We start from the raw sequence: 15147 nt of genomic DNA, 5'->3' as shown, positions 1-15147 counted from the left end.
CAGTGACTACACTCCAAAAGTACTTAATTGGATGTAAAACGATTTGAGACGTCCGGTGGTTATGAAAGGCGCTATATAAGAAATAGGAGCAGGAGTAGGCCATTTGGCCCCTCGAGCCAAGTCTTTCTTTATCTCATATGTCCGCCTGAAAGGGCAGATGTATTTTCCAAAATACGGTACCTCCGACAGTGCAGCACTCCCTCAGTACTGCACTGGGGGTGTCGACCTGATATTATGGGTTCAAGAGTGGGGCTTGTTGCAGCTAAAACCCGTGGGATGGATGGATCGAAAGGAGCATGCTGGGGCGTGGGAGTAATGAATCAACAGGAAGACATGGGATTACAGGGGCTGAAAGGGGAATACCGAATCGCTCGGATCAATGGTGCTAAGTAAAACTGTAAGAAAATGCTAAAATATTTCCATTGCAGCGACTGGCAGGTTTAAGCAGAGGGAGCCGAGTCCCGTTTGACTTCTGCTCCAGATTTGTCAGAGCAGGAGGCAGACAGCCTGAGCTGGGAGAGAGTTATCTGGAGCCAGTGACAGTCAGCAGTGAGTCACCAAACACAGCAATTAAAATAAACACAGGTGAACATTAATTACGGGGCTGTCTGTTTATTGTTGTTGCGAAAAGTGAATGTGGGATTGCACGTATAATCTACTTCCTGTTTGATAACACACGGTTGATCCGAATTATTCCATATTTCCTTTCAGCGCATGTGGCATCTCATTCTGTCGCCCCTTCTTCCCCTTTCATTCCATATTCCCCGTTTGATCCGAGTTCCGTGGTCCCAGCCTCGGTCTGTGCCCTGCGTTAAGAAGTAAGACAAATCGGATTCCTGCTCCTGATCATTATTCAACGACCCCTGCTGTAAAGAAAGAAAGACTGATTTGCATTTCTATAGTGCCTTTCACGACCCTGGGACGTTTCAAAGTGCTTTACAGGCAATGAAGCACTTTTGAAGTGTAGTCGCTGTTGTAATGTAGGAAAGGCGGTGGCCAATTTGCACACAGGAAGCTCCCACAAATAGCCATCACCATCATAGGCAGTCCCTCGAAATCGAGGAAGACTTGCTTCCACTCTAAAAGTGAGTTCTCAGGTGACTGAACAGTCTAATATGGGAATTACAGCCTCTGTCACAGGTAGGACAGAGAGTCGTTGAAGGAAAGGGTGGGCGGGGGAGTCTGGTTTGCCGCACGCTCCTTCCGCTGCCTGCACTTGCTTTCTGCATGCTCTCGGCGACGAGACTCGAGGTGCTCAGCTCCCACAAACAGCAATGTGATAATGACCAGATGATCTGTTTCAGTGAAGTTGGTTGAAGGATAATTATTGGCCGGGGCACCGGGGAGAATTCCCCTGGACTTCTTCGAAATAAAGTGTGTTTGGACATGGGGTGAGGACGGGATCAAGTGGGCCTGCGGTGTCCACCAAACGTCAAACACTCGCCGTCGGGATTCCCGCACACACTGTGGAGAAACACGGAGTCACATGATAGCTGTGGAGTCAGCCCTTTCCAGGAGAGGAGGCTGGGTGGTGGGGAAAGAAGAAAACCTTTTAAATAATGCATACACAAAATAAAATGAAAAGGCACTTCAAGGACTGTTAAGTCATCAGTTCACAGTCCAGGTGCTTCATGTGACCCGAGGCTGTGGAATCAGCAGGACACCTGGAGGAAGCAGTTCAGTAACTAATGGCTCGCCAGCTCCCTATGCCAGTAATAACAGGGTCTGCGGGGGCGGGGGTGGGGGGGGGGAAGGCGAGTACATGACCTTTACTACCACGGTCTCTACTAAACCGTGGTCTCAGCTTTAACACAGGAACCCATTGTATCTCATTCTCTCTTTCTCTCCTAGCGAGGCTGGTACTTGTGCGGTGGGGGGGAGGGGATCTTGTAGAGGTGGGGCTTCCTCAGGAGTCCTTCAGTCACCGTCACTCTTTTGATGTGTGAGCCCAGACAGAAGCTTGCATTTATATAGCGCCTTTAACATAATAAAAACATCCCAAGGCACTGAACAGGAGCGTTATCAAACAAAAATTAACACCGAGCCACATCAGGAGATATTAGGATAGCTGACCAACAGCTTGGTCAAAGAGGCAGCTTAAAGGAGGAGAGAGAGGTTGGGAGGCGGAGAGGTTTATGGAGGCTTAGGGCCCAGGCAGCTGAAGGCACAGCCGCCAATGGTGGAGCGATTAAAATCGTGGCTGCGCGTCAGGCAAGAATTGGGGGAGTGCAGAGATCTCTGAGGGTCGAGGGCAATGTTATCTAATTTTTTATTTGGGTGCATGGCCCCTTTAAGGGGCTGCGCGGCCCATTCAAAATGCCGCGCACGTGCAGTTTTTCACATTGAAAAGCTAGTGAGCCGGCTCTGTGAGAGGGGCAAGGTTATAGAGAGAGTGAGGGGTGAGGTTATAGAGAGAGGGGCGAGGTTATAGAGAGAGGGGCGAGGTTATAGAGAGACGGAGGAGCGAGGTTATAGAGAGAAGAAGGGGCGAGGTTATCGAGATAGGGAGGGGCGAGGCCACGGAGGGATGGGAATTTTAAAATCGAGGCAGACTTGCAGCGTTGGTGGGCTATTCGACTTGGAGGGCGCTCCTGTCTTCACCTGAGATCCACAAAGATGCATGTTCCAGCAGTGTGGGTGGGTGTGTGTGGGGAGGGGGGAGGGAAAGGGGGGGGGGTCCTTGGATAGTGATCGGGAATGAGAACCTGGGCTGATTTCTTCCTCCATCCCCATCCCAGGAGCACGGATGCCAGCTGTACCCGGCAGACTGAGAGCAGCTAACCCGGCCCAGACTGGGGATTGAAACCAGAGGCTTCCTACTCTGTACCACACTGGGGGAGAGGAGGAAATCCTGCTGAAACTTTTTTTTCAAAAATATACTTTATTCATATAAAATTTTCACAATACATTGGAAAATGGCTCAGTACCTTGAGGTCAGCAATTCCATACAATTCATTTGGATGCTGACAGGAGTTCCAATACAATGCACTAGCGTGCATTTAATTTCAAGGTACAGTTTAGTACAATCCATAAATCACGTTACTGTGCAAATAAGGGTATTACATGGAGCAGATGAGAACAGGTTTACATTACATTCCAGGATACATTTCAATACCGATCACGAATCACGTTACATGTCGCACTATGCAGATGAAAGCAGTACATGGAACAGATGGGGATACATTTATATTTCTTTACAAGTTACTAAACAGTGCAGAGACTTTCATTATACATGGCACAACACAGGTGTTTTTCAGTACATGCTGCTCTATGTATACAAGCAGATCAACAAGTACAGCCGGAGGGGGTCTGATTCCATCCCCTGGGTTTACCGTGGCAGAAGGGCCTTAAACTGTGGCTCTTCCCCACCGTGCCTTTGCGGCGACTGCACCAATCTTTAGTGCGTCCCTCAGCACGTACTCCTGGACCTTGGATTGCGCCAGTCTGCAACACTCGGCCGTGGCCATCTCCTTGCTCTGGAAGACCAGCAAGTTTCGGGAAGACCAAAGTGCGTCTTTCACGGAGTTGATGGCCCTCCAGCAGCAGGTGATGTCTGTCTCGGTGTGCGTCCCTGGGAACAGCCCGTAGAGCACAGAGTCCTGTGTTACGGAGCTGCTTGGGATGGACCTCGACAGCAACCACTGCATCTCCATCCAGACCTGCCTTGCAAAGGGGCAATCCCAAAGGAGATGGATGACCATCTCGTCCACACCACAGCCAACTCGGGGGCAAAGTGCCGTGTCTCTGAAACACCGGCTGTACATGAAGGATCTGATGGTTAGGGCCCTTCTCACCACCAACCAAGCTAAGTCTTGGTGCTTGTGTGAAAGTTCTGGCAATGAGACATTCTGCCAAACGAGTTCGACAGTCTGCTCGGGGAACCGTCCGACAGGATCTATCATCTCCTTCTTTCGTAGGGCGTCCAGGACCTTGCGTGCCGACCACTGCTTTATGGCTTTGTGGTCAAAGGTGTTTTTCTTGAAAAACTTTTCCACGAAGGACAGGTGCTGAGGCATGGTCCAACTGGTTGGAGCGTTCCGCGGCAGCCTGGCCAGACCCATCCTTCGCAATACCGGGAACAGATAGAATCTCAGCATGTAGTGACACTTGGTGTTTGCGTACGACGGGTCTATGCACAGCTTGATGCAGCCGCACACAAAGGTGACCATCAGGATGAGGGCCACGTTTGTAACATCCTTTCCCCCCTTGTCCAGAGATTTGTAACATCGTGTCTCTGCGGACACGGTGCATTTTTGATCTCCAGACGAAATGGAAGATGGCTCGGGTGACTGCCACGGCACAGGAGCGGGATATGGGCCAGACCTGCGCTACGTACAGCACCGAGAGCACCTCACTTCTGATGACCAGGTTCTTTCCTGCAATGGCTGAAGTCTGTGGAGGCCTCATATTAAAGTGTCAGCTGTGGGTCAGTGGGCAGCACTCACCCGCCTCTGAGTCAGTTGGTCGTCAGTTCAAGACCCACTCCAAATAATGCAGGCTGACACTTCCACTGCAGCACTGAGGGAGTGCTGTGCTGTCGGAGGTGCCGACTTTCGGAAGGGATGTTAAATGGAGACCACACCTGCCTACTCAGGTGTGTGTATAAGGTCCCAAGGCCACTATTTCGAAGAAGAGCAGAGGAGTTCTCCCCAATGTCCTGGCCAATATTTATCCCTCAGCCAACACTTTAAACAAATTATCTGGTCACTACCCATTTAAAATTTCTTCTCTCAGAGGGTCGTGAATCTTTGGAATTCTCTTCCCCAGAGAGCTGTGGAGGCTGAGTCACTGAATATATTTAAGGTGGAGATAGACAGATTTTTGAATGGTAAGGGAGTCAAGGGTTATGGAGCGGGCAGGGAAGTGGAGCTGAGTCCATGATCAAATCAGCCATGATCTTATTGAATGGTGGAGCAGGCTCGAGGGGCCAAATGGCTGACTCCTGCTCCTATTTCTTATGTTCTGATTTCATTGCTGTTTGTGGGAGCTTGCTGTGCACAAATTGGCTGCTGCGTTTCCTACATTACCACGGTGACTACACTTCAAAAAGTGCATCATTGGCTGTAAAGCGCTTTGGGACATCCTGAGGTTGTGAAAGGCGCTATAAAAATACAAGTCTCTCTTTCATTTCTTAGTTTGCTCTCTCCTAACATCCCGACCCACACGCTTGGGCGATCATCCCTTTAAGGAAGTCAAATGTAAGAGAATAATTCAGCTTCTCACGGAGCACGAACAATCATTAACTCAAGTGACCTTTGCACCCTGCTTTCAGTGAGAAAGACGGTACAGAACGTGATGGGGGGGAAAGAGAGAGAGAGAGGGAGAGAGATAACGAAGACAAAAATACAACAAGAATGCCCAGGTGACGGTCGGAGGCACCTGGTTTGTCACTCGCACCCTGCAGAACCAGTATTCCTGGAAATTCCCACATCACCTTCCTACACCTCCCTCCCTTGCCTGTCTCTTTCACATTCAATCTGTCAACGCCCTTTCACACTTTCTTGCTCCACCTCCTCTTTCTCTGCTCTCACTCGGTTGCCCAGGCACCTGGGTTTGCACAGTGCTGAGTGAGGTGGATGTGTCATGTGGTTGTGGGACTGGCTCCCAGTGCTTTTACAACTTCTTAATAACCGGGAGAGGTCGGCGGGCTCAGTCACAAGCAAGCTTTGTTTTTGAAAGCTATATGCCTCTGACCTGTGCTGAGAAAGCACCGCGTGGAAGAGCCGTACCTGGCGCCGCGACACTGCCAGAAGCCCTCCCGACACCTGGGGAGCTCAGGTAAGTCGCTGCTGCATCTTAAAACACTCTGCTTCCTCGCTCAAACTCACAATCATTCTCGCAGCAGGATCCGAAGGAGCTCGGCCCTCCTGGGGATCTTGTAATGGAGATTAATCCTTCGCCGTTCTTTCCCTTTATTTGTTTTTCTGTTCATTCATTTTGGCTTCCTCCCTCTCTCTGCGATCACCTCCTGCTGACTCCCTGATGGGGTGCAGAGGGTTCGAGGGCCACGGGCCACCCTCTGCTGCCCTGCTCATCTTTCACATGGGATCCAAGATAGCGAGAGCTGACAGGTAACTCAACCACGGGGGGCTTCACGCCCCATCCCAAACCTGAGCTCAGCTAAGGTCCGATAGAGGCTTCATGTTTTTTAAACTCGGTTGTCCCTGTCCTAACTCGCACCAAGTCCCGCTCACCCACCCACCCCTGTGCTCGCTGACTTACATTGGTTCCTGGTCCGCCAACACCTCAAATTAAGAATTCTCATCCTTGAAAATTCTCATCCTTGTTTTCAAATCCCTCCATGGCCTCGCCCCCTCCCTATCTCTGTAACCTCCTCCAGCCCACAACCCTCCGAGATCTCTGCGCTCCTCCAATTCTGGCCGCTTGTCCATCCCCACTTTCTTTGCTCAACCATTAGTGGCCGTGCCTTCAGCTGCCTGGGCCCTAAGCTCTGGAATTCTCTCCCTAAGCCTCTCCGCCTCTCCACCTCTCTCTCCTCCTTTAAGACACTCATTAAAACCGACCTGTTTGACCAAGCTTTTGGGCACCTGTCCTAATGGCTCTTTATGTGGCTCAGTGCCATTTTTGTCTAATTATGCTCTTGTGAAATGCCTCGGGACATTTTATGTGTGAAAGGCGCTATACAAATGAAAGTTGTTGTTGGTGTTGTTTGATTTCCTTTCGCACCTCTTGCGAAAGTGCACACTCCTGACAGCACAGCACTACCCCGAGTGTTGGCAACCTTCCCTCTCCCGTCCTCACCGCCATCCCTCGGTCTATTCGAGCTTGGGGGGCATCGCAGATGAGCTCAATCTTGTCTTCAGCTGACATCCAAACGTATGTGCCCTTTTGCAGCAGAAATAGCTGGACAGGGACTCCAGAGCAGGAAACTCTGGCCGATTTACCCTTTGTAACCTAGGGTACTGCGGGCAATTGGAATGAGTCTGAGCTGAGCTGAGCTAACGCAGCGGAGGCCGAGGATTGAAGCTGGGATCGCCCTGGTCGATGTGGCTCGGCAGAATCGAACGGAGGCAAAACCCCCTACTGCATCCCAAAAGTAATCTACTGAGATGTGTTGACATGATAAAACACTGGACAAAACCCAATTTAGAAAACACTGGGGTTGTCTGAAAATGAACTGGGTGTCCAGACAGACAAATCACGAAAAGTAATCAAAAAGGCTATGGAATGTTGGCTTTAATCTTAAGGGGCTTGATCAGATCCCATCTAGTGTACTGCGCTCATTATGGGCACTGCATCTGAGGAAGGAAATATTGGCAGCGGTGCAGCACAGATTCACCAGAATGATAACCAACAACAACAACAACAACAACAACTTGCACTTACATAGCACCTTTAATGTTGTAAAAGTCCCAGGGCGCTTCACAGGAGCGTTATCAAACAGAAATTGACACCGAGCCACATAAGGAGATATTAGGTCAGATGACCAAAAGCTTGGACAAAGAGATAGGTTTTAAGAAGCACCTTAAAGAAGGAGAGAGAGTTGGAGCGGTTTAGGGAGGGAATTCCTGAGCTTAGGGCCCAGGCAGCTGAAGGCACGGCCACCAATGGTGGAGCAATAAAAATCAGGAATGCGCAAGAGGCCAGAATTGGAGGAGTGCAGATTTCTCGGAGGTTGGAGGGTTGGAGGAGGTTACAAAGATAGGGAGGGGCGAGGCCATGGGGGGATTTGTAAACTCGGATGAAAATTTTTAAATTGAGACATTGCCGGACCGAGAGCCAATGTAGGTCAGCGAGCACAGGGGTGATAGGTGAACGAGACTTGGTGCAAGTTAGGATCCGAGCAGCAGAGTTTTGGAGGACCTCAAGGTTATGTAGGATGGAAGAAGGGAGGCCGGACTAGAGATCGTTGGAAAAGTAAAGTCTGGAGGTAACAAAGGCATGGATGAGGGTTTCTGCAGCAGATGAGCTGAGGCAGGGATGGAGTCAGCGATGTTACGGAGGTGGGAGTAGGTGGTCTTAGTGATGGAGTGGAAGCTTATCTTTGGGTTAAATATGACACCAAAATTGCAAATAGTCTGGTTATAGGATTTAAAGGATTAAATTATGAGGAAGGGTTGCTTAAACTTGGTTTGTATTCCCCTGTCTTTAGATGCTCGAGGGGTGATCTAATGAAGATGTTTAAAATGATTAAGGGAGTCAATAAAGAATGTATTTCGTCTGGTGGGGGAATCAAGAACAAGTAGTCATAAACTTAAAATTAGAGCTAGGCTAGTCAGGAGTGAAATCAGGAAACACTTCGTCACACAAAGGGTAGTGCAGTTGGAGCTTTCAAGACTGAGATAGATAGATTTTTATTAGGTAAGGGTATCAAGGGATATGGAATAAAGGCGGGTAAATGGAGTTAAAGTACAGATCAGCCATGATCTAATTGACTAGAGGAGCTCCTGTTCCTACCTCCCTATACTCATAAAGTCTGAACTGATATGGTTGCTTGGTGTATTTGTGATGCCTGGTATTACGAGCCTGGGACATTATGCCCTCTCAGGTGGACGTAAAAGATCCCATGGCCACTATTTCGAAGAAGAGCAGGGAAGTTATTCCTGGTGTCCTGGCCAATACTTATCCCTCAACCAACATCACTAAAACAGATTATCTGGTCATTATCACAGTGCTGTTTCTGGGGCTTTGCTGCATACAAATTGGCTGTATTGCCTACATTACAGCACTTCAAATCATCATCATAGACAGTCCCTCGAAATCGAGAAAGACTTGCTTCCACTCTAAAAATGAATTCTTAGGTGACTGTATAGTCCAATACGGGAATTACAGTCTCTGTCACAGGTGGGGCAGACAGTGGTTGAAGGAAAGGGTGGGTGGGGAGTCTGGTTTGCCGCACGCTCCTTCCGCTGTCTGCGCTTGCTTTCTGCATGCTCTTGGCGATGAGACTCAAGGTGCTCAGCGCCCTCCCGGATGCTCTTCCTCCACTTAGGGCGGTCTTTGGCCAAGGATTCCCAGGTGTCGGTGGGGATGTTGCACTTTATCAAGGAGCTTCGAGGGTGTCCTTGAAACGTTTCCTCTGCCCACTTGGGGCTTGCCTGCCGTGTAGGAGTTCCGAGTAGAGCGCTTGCTTTGGGAGTCTCGTGTCGGGCATGCGAACAATGTGGCCTGCCCAGCGGAGCTGGTTGTGTGTGGTCATTGCTTCAATGCTGGGGATGTTGGCCTGGCCGAGAACACTGACGTTGGTGCATCTGTCCTCCCAGGGGGTTTGCAGGATCTTGCGGAGGCATTGCTTCACTTCAAAAGAACTAAGTTGTCTGTAAAGAGCTTTGGGATGACTTGAGGTTGTGAAATGCGCTGTAGAAATGCAAGTTCTACCATTTCCTTTAAGTGGAAGTGGTTAAAAATTATAAATACTAGTCAGATGGGTCAGTCCATCTCAATACTGCAAACACAACTTGCCAAACCGAATATGCGTAACTATGCAATTTTGGGAAAGAGGGATTATGGGAGACTTAACTCCAGACCAGTTTCTCAGGTTTAGGGCTACTACTGGGGATCATATCTGATGTTGTAATAATCTGCACTTCTCCAGCTACCTACATAGAGATTGCAAGTGCACACTCATTTTGTTTGAAGCGTGTAATGCCCGTCATGAGGAAGAAATGCGTCCAGCATCATGAAGAAATGGACATGTGGGGACTTTTGTGGTTATGTCTTCCTCTCTTCTCACCAGAAGGAGTTGATTGACTGTGACTGTGACTGATTGTGACTGCGATTGTGACTGATTGCGACTGTGATTGTGACTGATTGCGACTGTGATTGTAACTGTGATTGTGACTGTAATTGTGAATGATTGTGACTGTGATTGTAACTGTGATTACGACTGTGATTGTGACTGATTGCGACTGTGATTGTAACTGTGATTACGACTGTGATTGTGACTGATTGCGACTGTGATTGTGACTGTGATTGCGACTGATTGCGACTGTGATTGTGACTGACTGTGATTGTGACTGATTGCGACTGTGATTTGCAACTGTGATTGTGACTGATTATGAGTGATTGTGACTGTGACTGTGACTGCGACTGATTGCGACAACCTTCTGGTACCTCAGTATTCTTCACATGTCACATGTGAGCCTAAAATGCGTGTCCAGCTATTTGACTGCAGAAGTTTCACAGCCAACGCTGCACTACACATACTTTTTCCAGGGGTCGCTGGAAGCTGCTGCAGAATGGAACCCCGCTAATGTTCCATCTGTAGCCCTGGGGCTGCTAAGGCTAGTTGTTGGCAACTGCTGTCTTGACTGAGATCAGCGAACTCAGTCCAGATCATCAGGGAATCCTCGTCAACGCTTAATCTTCTTCTTGTAGGTTTGCATGGAAAGGTTTCCTTACAGACAGACAGGGGGAGACAGACAGATAGACAGAGGGCAGAGGGGGGAGAGAGAAAACAAATGTCTTGGGGTTTACAAAGGAGTAGTCTGGGGTCAGGAGCACGGTTGTGATGTTTCGCTGTTAAGATAGAGCCGAGTGTAACTTGGCCTGTACCTTTAAGACCACAGCTCAGGTACTTCCTGTGGAGAAGTGATCTAAACAGGCAATTCTAGGCAATGATAGCGAGAGTAAGCTGCTGAGGGCAATTAGAGGACACTTGTAGCTGCTTTTAAATTTCAAGCTCCAGGTCAGAAGAACCTAGCAAGAAATGTTTCCCTTTCCCTTTTTTAAAGATTGTTTTGTCTCTATACCAAAAATGTGACACCAGAATTGTGACGTCTGGTCTGTGATGTCAGATCTGTCACACTGGTCTGTAATGTCTGGACTGTGACACTGGAGTGTGACGCTGGTCTGTGACATCTGGTCCGTGACATCTGGTCTGTGACACTGGAGTGTGTCATCTGGTCTATGATGTCTAGTCTGTGCCACTGGTCTGTGACATGGAGTGTGTCGTCTAGTCAGTGATGTCTAGTCTGTGACACTGGAGTGTGATATCTGGTCTGTTACCCTGGAGTGTGACGTCTGGTCTCTGACATCTGGTCTGTTACCCTGGAGTGTGCCGTCCGGTCTGTGATGTCAGATCTCTGACTGATGTGCACAAGACGGAACTCTTTCAAACAGATAGATCTAGCTTTCTCACAAGACCGCCATTGGCTCTGTTGTAGGTGCCTTCTCCAGATATTACAATTCTCCTAGATGTAAGGAGGGGTATATAGACATCAGGTGAGGACATCATTGTGCAGTAGGACTTATTGATTGATTAAAAATGAAAAAATGATAGAACTAAACAACAGTGCATTGAAGATCATAACAATTCATTTTTAAATGGTTTCTAATGCATTTTAATGCCTTTGTACCTTGTATTCCTCTTGAAGCCTGTGTCCCCGAGAACTGTTTTTGTCTAAAATACCATTTTTAAAGCCTCTTTGTAGACAGCTGTTGTTCAATTTCTGAAAAAATGTAAATAATTATTTTTCAAATGAATAAAGCAAAGCAGCCTTGTGATGGTCCTAACCCAAAATAAACACTGACTCCTGCGACTATTTGTAATTTTTGCGAAATTAGATACAGAGTAAAGCTCCCTCTACACAGTCCCATCAAACACTCCCAGGACAGGTACAGCACGGGTGGGATGCAGAGTAAAGCTCCCTCTACACTGTCCCATCAAACACTTCCAGGGCAGGTACAGCATGGGTTGGATCCAGAGTAAAGCTCCCTCTACACTGTCGCATCAAACACTCCCAGGGCAGGTACAGCATGGGTTGGATCCAGAGTAAAGCTCCCTCTACACTGTCGCATCAAACACTCCCAGGGCAGGTACAGCATGGGTTGGATACAGAGTGAAGCTCCCTCTAAACTCTCCTATTACTGAATCTGCAACTTTCTGACTCAGAGGCGAGAGAGCTACCGCTGAGCCAAGGCTAACACTGTAAACCGATCTTAGTAAGTTCCTCACATCAACTTGAGATCAGGAAAAAATTAGCAGGAAATGATTAACCTTTTATGACACCGAAATTTGTATGTGTATGAATCTGACACTTAAAGTGTGACATACGCATCTCAGACTTATATAGTTGGTGTGGAGTGATGTAATGTGAATGGTGCAGTGTAGGAATTGTCAGCACACAGCTGCAACACCACAGGCCCTTGCAGCACAACATGTCACGAAAGACTTGGGTCTGAAGATGGACATTTGACAGAATAGATTTGACAGCAAGATTTCCAACGGTAACTTGTCAGAGTAAATCACTTCTGTCAGGCAGAATGACAGAGGGTTCTGGTCTTTCAGCCTCAGCAAACAGTGACTGAATAGCAGAGAAAAGTGTTTGTACAGAGCTTTATGTCCCCTGAAGCCACAGTTACTGACAAAGAAAACGGCCTAACTGTGGACAAATATTTAGGCGTGTGTGAGGGCGACTAGATCAGGCTTGTGTGTGTTGCCCGCTTGCTTCGATATATCGTTGAAAGTCTTGCACTTCCTGCCCACAAACTATTGCTCCTTGTGGCAACATTTAATGCCAATATTAAGGCCTAGCAATTGATTGATGTCATGCCCATTTTACAACCTTAAAACGGGCACTAAAGCATCCAATATGGTGGGCGGGCTGAGGGGAGCACTTTGTAAGTACACTGCCTGCCATATTGGTACAGGCAGAAAAAGAGGCGTCCAGGGCCCGTGCCCGAAACAGTCATTAGGCTCTTTGCACGTGCAAATAGGGGGCCTAAGCTAACACCTGTCTGAGGACCCCTTCCAAAATTGGGCTGCCCTGAACGCAGCCTAAGAATGGTAAGGGATAAAAATTTAATATAAATGTAAAAGAATATATCTAAAACATTCTTTTACAGATTTCACAGATTAGCAGAGTTGTGAAATTTTAATACCCAGCAGTAAAATCCCAGAAACCCTGAAATCTAATATAGAGAGGTGTGAATGAAGTGATACATTTTGGTAGGAAGAGTAAGGAGAGGCAATATAAACTAAATGGCACAATGGGGGGCAGGAACAGAGTGACCTGGGGGTGTACCTACACAAATAGGTGGCAGGGCAAGTTGAGAAGGCTGTTAGAAATCATATGGAATCCTTAGCTATATTAATAGATCGATAGAGTACAAAAGCAAGGGAGTTATGCTGAACCTTTATAAAACACTGGTTCTGCCCCAGCTAGATTATTGTGTTCGATTCTGGGCATCCCAGAGTACTTAAGGATGTGGCCCTAGAAATAGTGGATGCATTGGTGATCATTTTCCAACAGTCTATCGACTCTGGATCAGTTCCTATGGACTGGAGGGTAGCTAATGTAACACCACTTTTTAAAAAAGGAGGGAGAGAGAAAATGGGTAATTATAGACCAGTTAGCCTGACATCAGTAGTGGGGAAAATGTTGGAATCAATTATTAAAGATGAAATAGCAGCGCATTTGGAAAGCAGTGACAGGATCGGTCCAAGTCAGCATGGATTTATGAAAGGGAAATCACGCTTAACAAATCTTCTGGAATTTTTTGAGGATGTAACTAGTAGAGTGGACAAGGGAGAACCAGTGGATGTGGTGTATTTGGACTTTCAAAAGGCTTTTGACAAGGTCCCACACAAGAGACAGGAAGCAGAGAGTCGGGATAAACGGGTCCTTTTCAGAATGGCAGGCAGTGACTAGTGGGATGCCGCAGGGCTCAGTGCTGGGACCCCAGCTATTTACAATATACATTAATGATTTAGATGAAGGAATTGAGTGTAATATCTCCAAGTTTGCAGATGACACTATGCTGGGTGGCAGTGTGAGCTGTGAGGAGGACGCTAAGAGGCTGCAGGGTGACTTGGACAGGTTAGGTGAGTGGGCAAATGCATGGCAGATGCAGTATAATGTGGATAAATGTGAGGTTATCCACTTTGGTGGCAAAAACACGAAGGCAGAATATTATCTGAATGGTAGCAGATTAGGAAAAAGGGAGGTGCAACGAGACCTAGGTGTCATGGTAAATCAGTCATTGAAAGTTGGCATGCAGGTATAGCAGGCAGTGAAGAAGGCAAATGTTATGTTGGCCTTCATAGCTAGGGGACTTGAGTATAGGAGCAGGGAGGTCTTACTGCAGTTGTATAGGGCCTTGATGAGGCCTCACCTGGAATATTGTGTTCAGTTTTGGTCTCCTAATCTGAGGAAGGACGTTCTTGCTATTGAGGGAATGCAGTGAAGGTTCACCAGACTGATTCCCGGGATGGCAGGACTGACATATGAGGAGAGACTGGATCGACTGGGCCTGTATTCACTGGAGTTTAGAAGGATGAGAGGGGATCTCATAGAAACATATAAAATTCTGATGGGACTGGACAGGTTAGATGCAGGAAGAATGTTCCCGATGTTGGGGGAGTCCAGAACCAGGGGACACAGTCTAAGGATAAGGGGTAAGCCATTTAGGAGAGCTGAGGAGAAACATCTTCACTCAGATAGTTGTTAACCTGTGGAATTCCCTACCGCAGAGAGTTGTTGATGCCAGTTCATTGGATATATTCAAGAGGGAGTTAGATATGGCCCTTATGGCTAAAGGGATCAAGGGGTATGGAGAGAAAGCAGGAAAGGGGTACTGAGGTGAATGATCAGCCATGATCATATTGAATGGTGGTGCAGGTTCGAAGGGCCGAATGGCCTACTCCTGCACCTATTTTCTATGATTCTATGAACGCACTTTAGGAAGGATGTCATGGCCTTAGAGAGGGTGCAGAAGAGATTTACGAGAATGGTTCCCAGGATGGGGAACCTCAGTTATGTGGATAGACTGGAAAAGCTGGGGTTGTTCTCCTTAGAGCAGAGAAGGTTAAGAGGTGATTTGATGGAGGTGCTCCAAATCATGAATTTTAAAAGAGTAAATAGGGAGAAAGTGTTTTCAGTGGTATAAGGGTCTAAGCAGTGAACACCGACTTAAGGTCACAGGACCACAGGGGTCATGAATTGTTTTTTATACAGTGAGTTATTATGATCAGGAATGCACGGCCTGAAAGGATGATGGAAGCAGATTCAATAGTAACATTCAAAAGGGAATCGGATAAATATTTGAAAAGGAAAAATTTACAGGGCTATGGGGAAAGAGCGGGAGTGGGGGGCGGGGCGGGGGGGAGAGCAGATCTAATTGGTCAGTCACAACGCTTAAGAGGGAATTAGATGAACAGCTGAGGATGAAAGAGCAGGGAGTGAG

Source organism: Pristiophorus japonicus, chromosome 18 (assembly GCF_044704955.1).
Source record: "Pristiophorus japonicus isolate sPriJap1 chromosome 18, sPriJap1.hap1, whole genome shotgun sequence".
Lineage (NCBI taxonomy): Eukaryota > Metazoa > Chordata > Chondrichthyes > Pristiophoridae > Pristiophorus > Pristiophorus japonicus.
Note: the sequence above shows the minus strand (reverse complement) of the source record.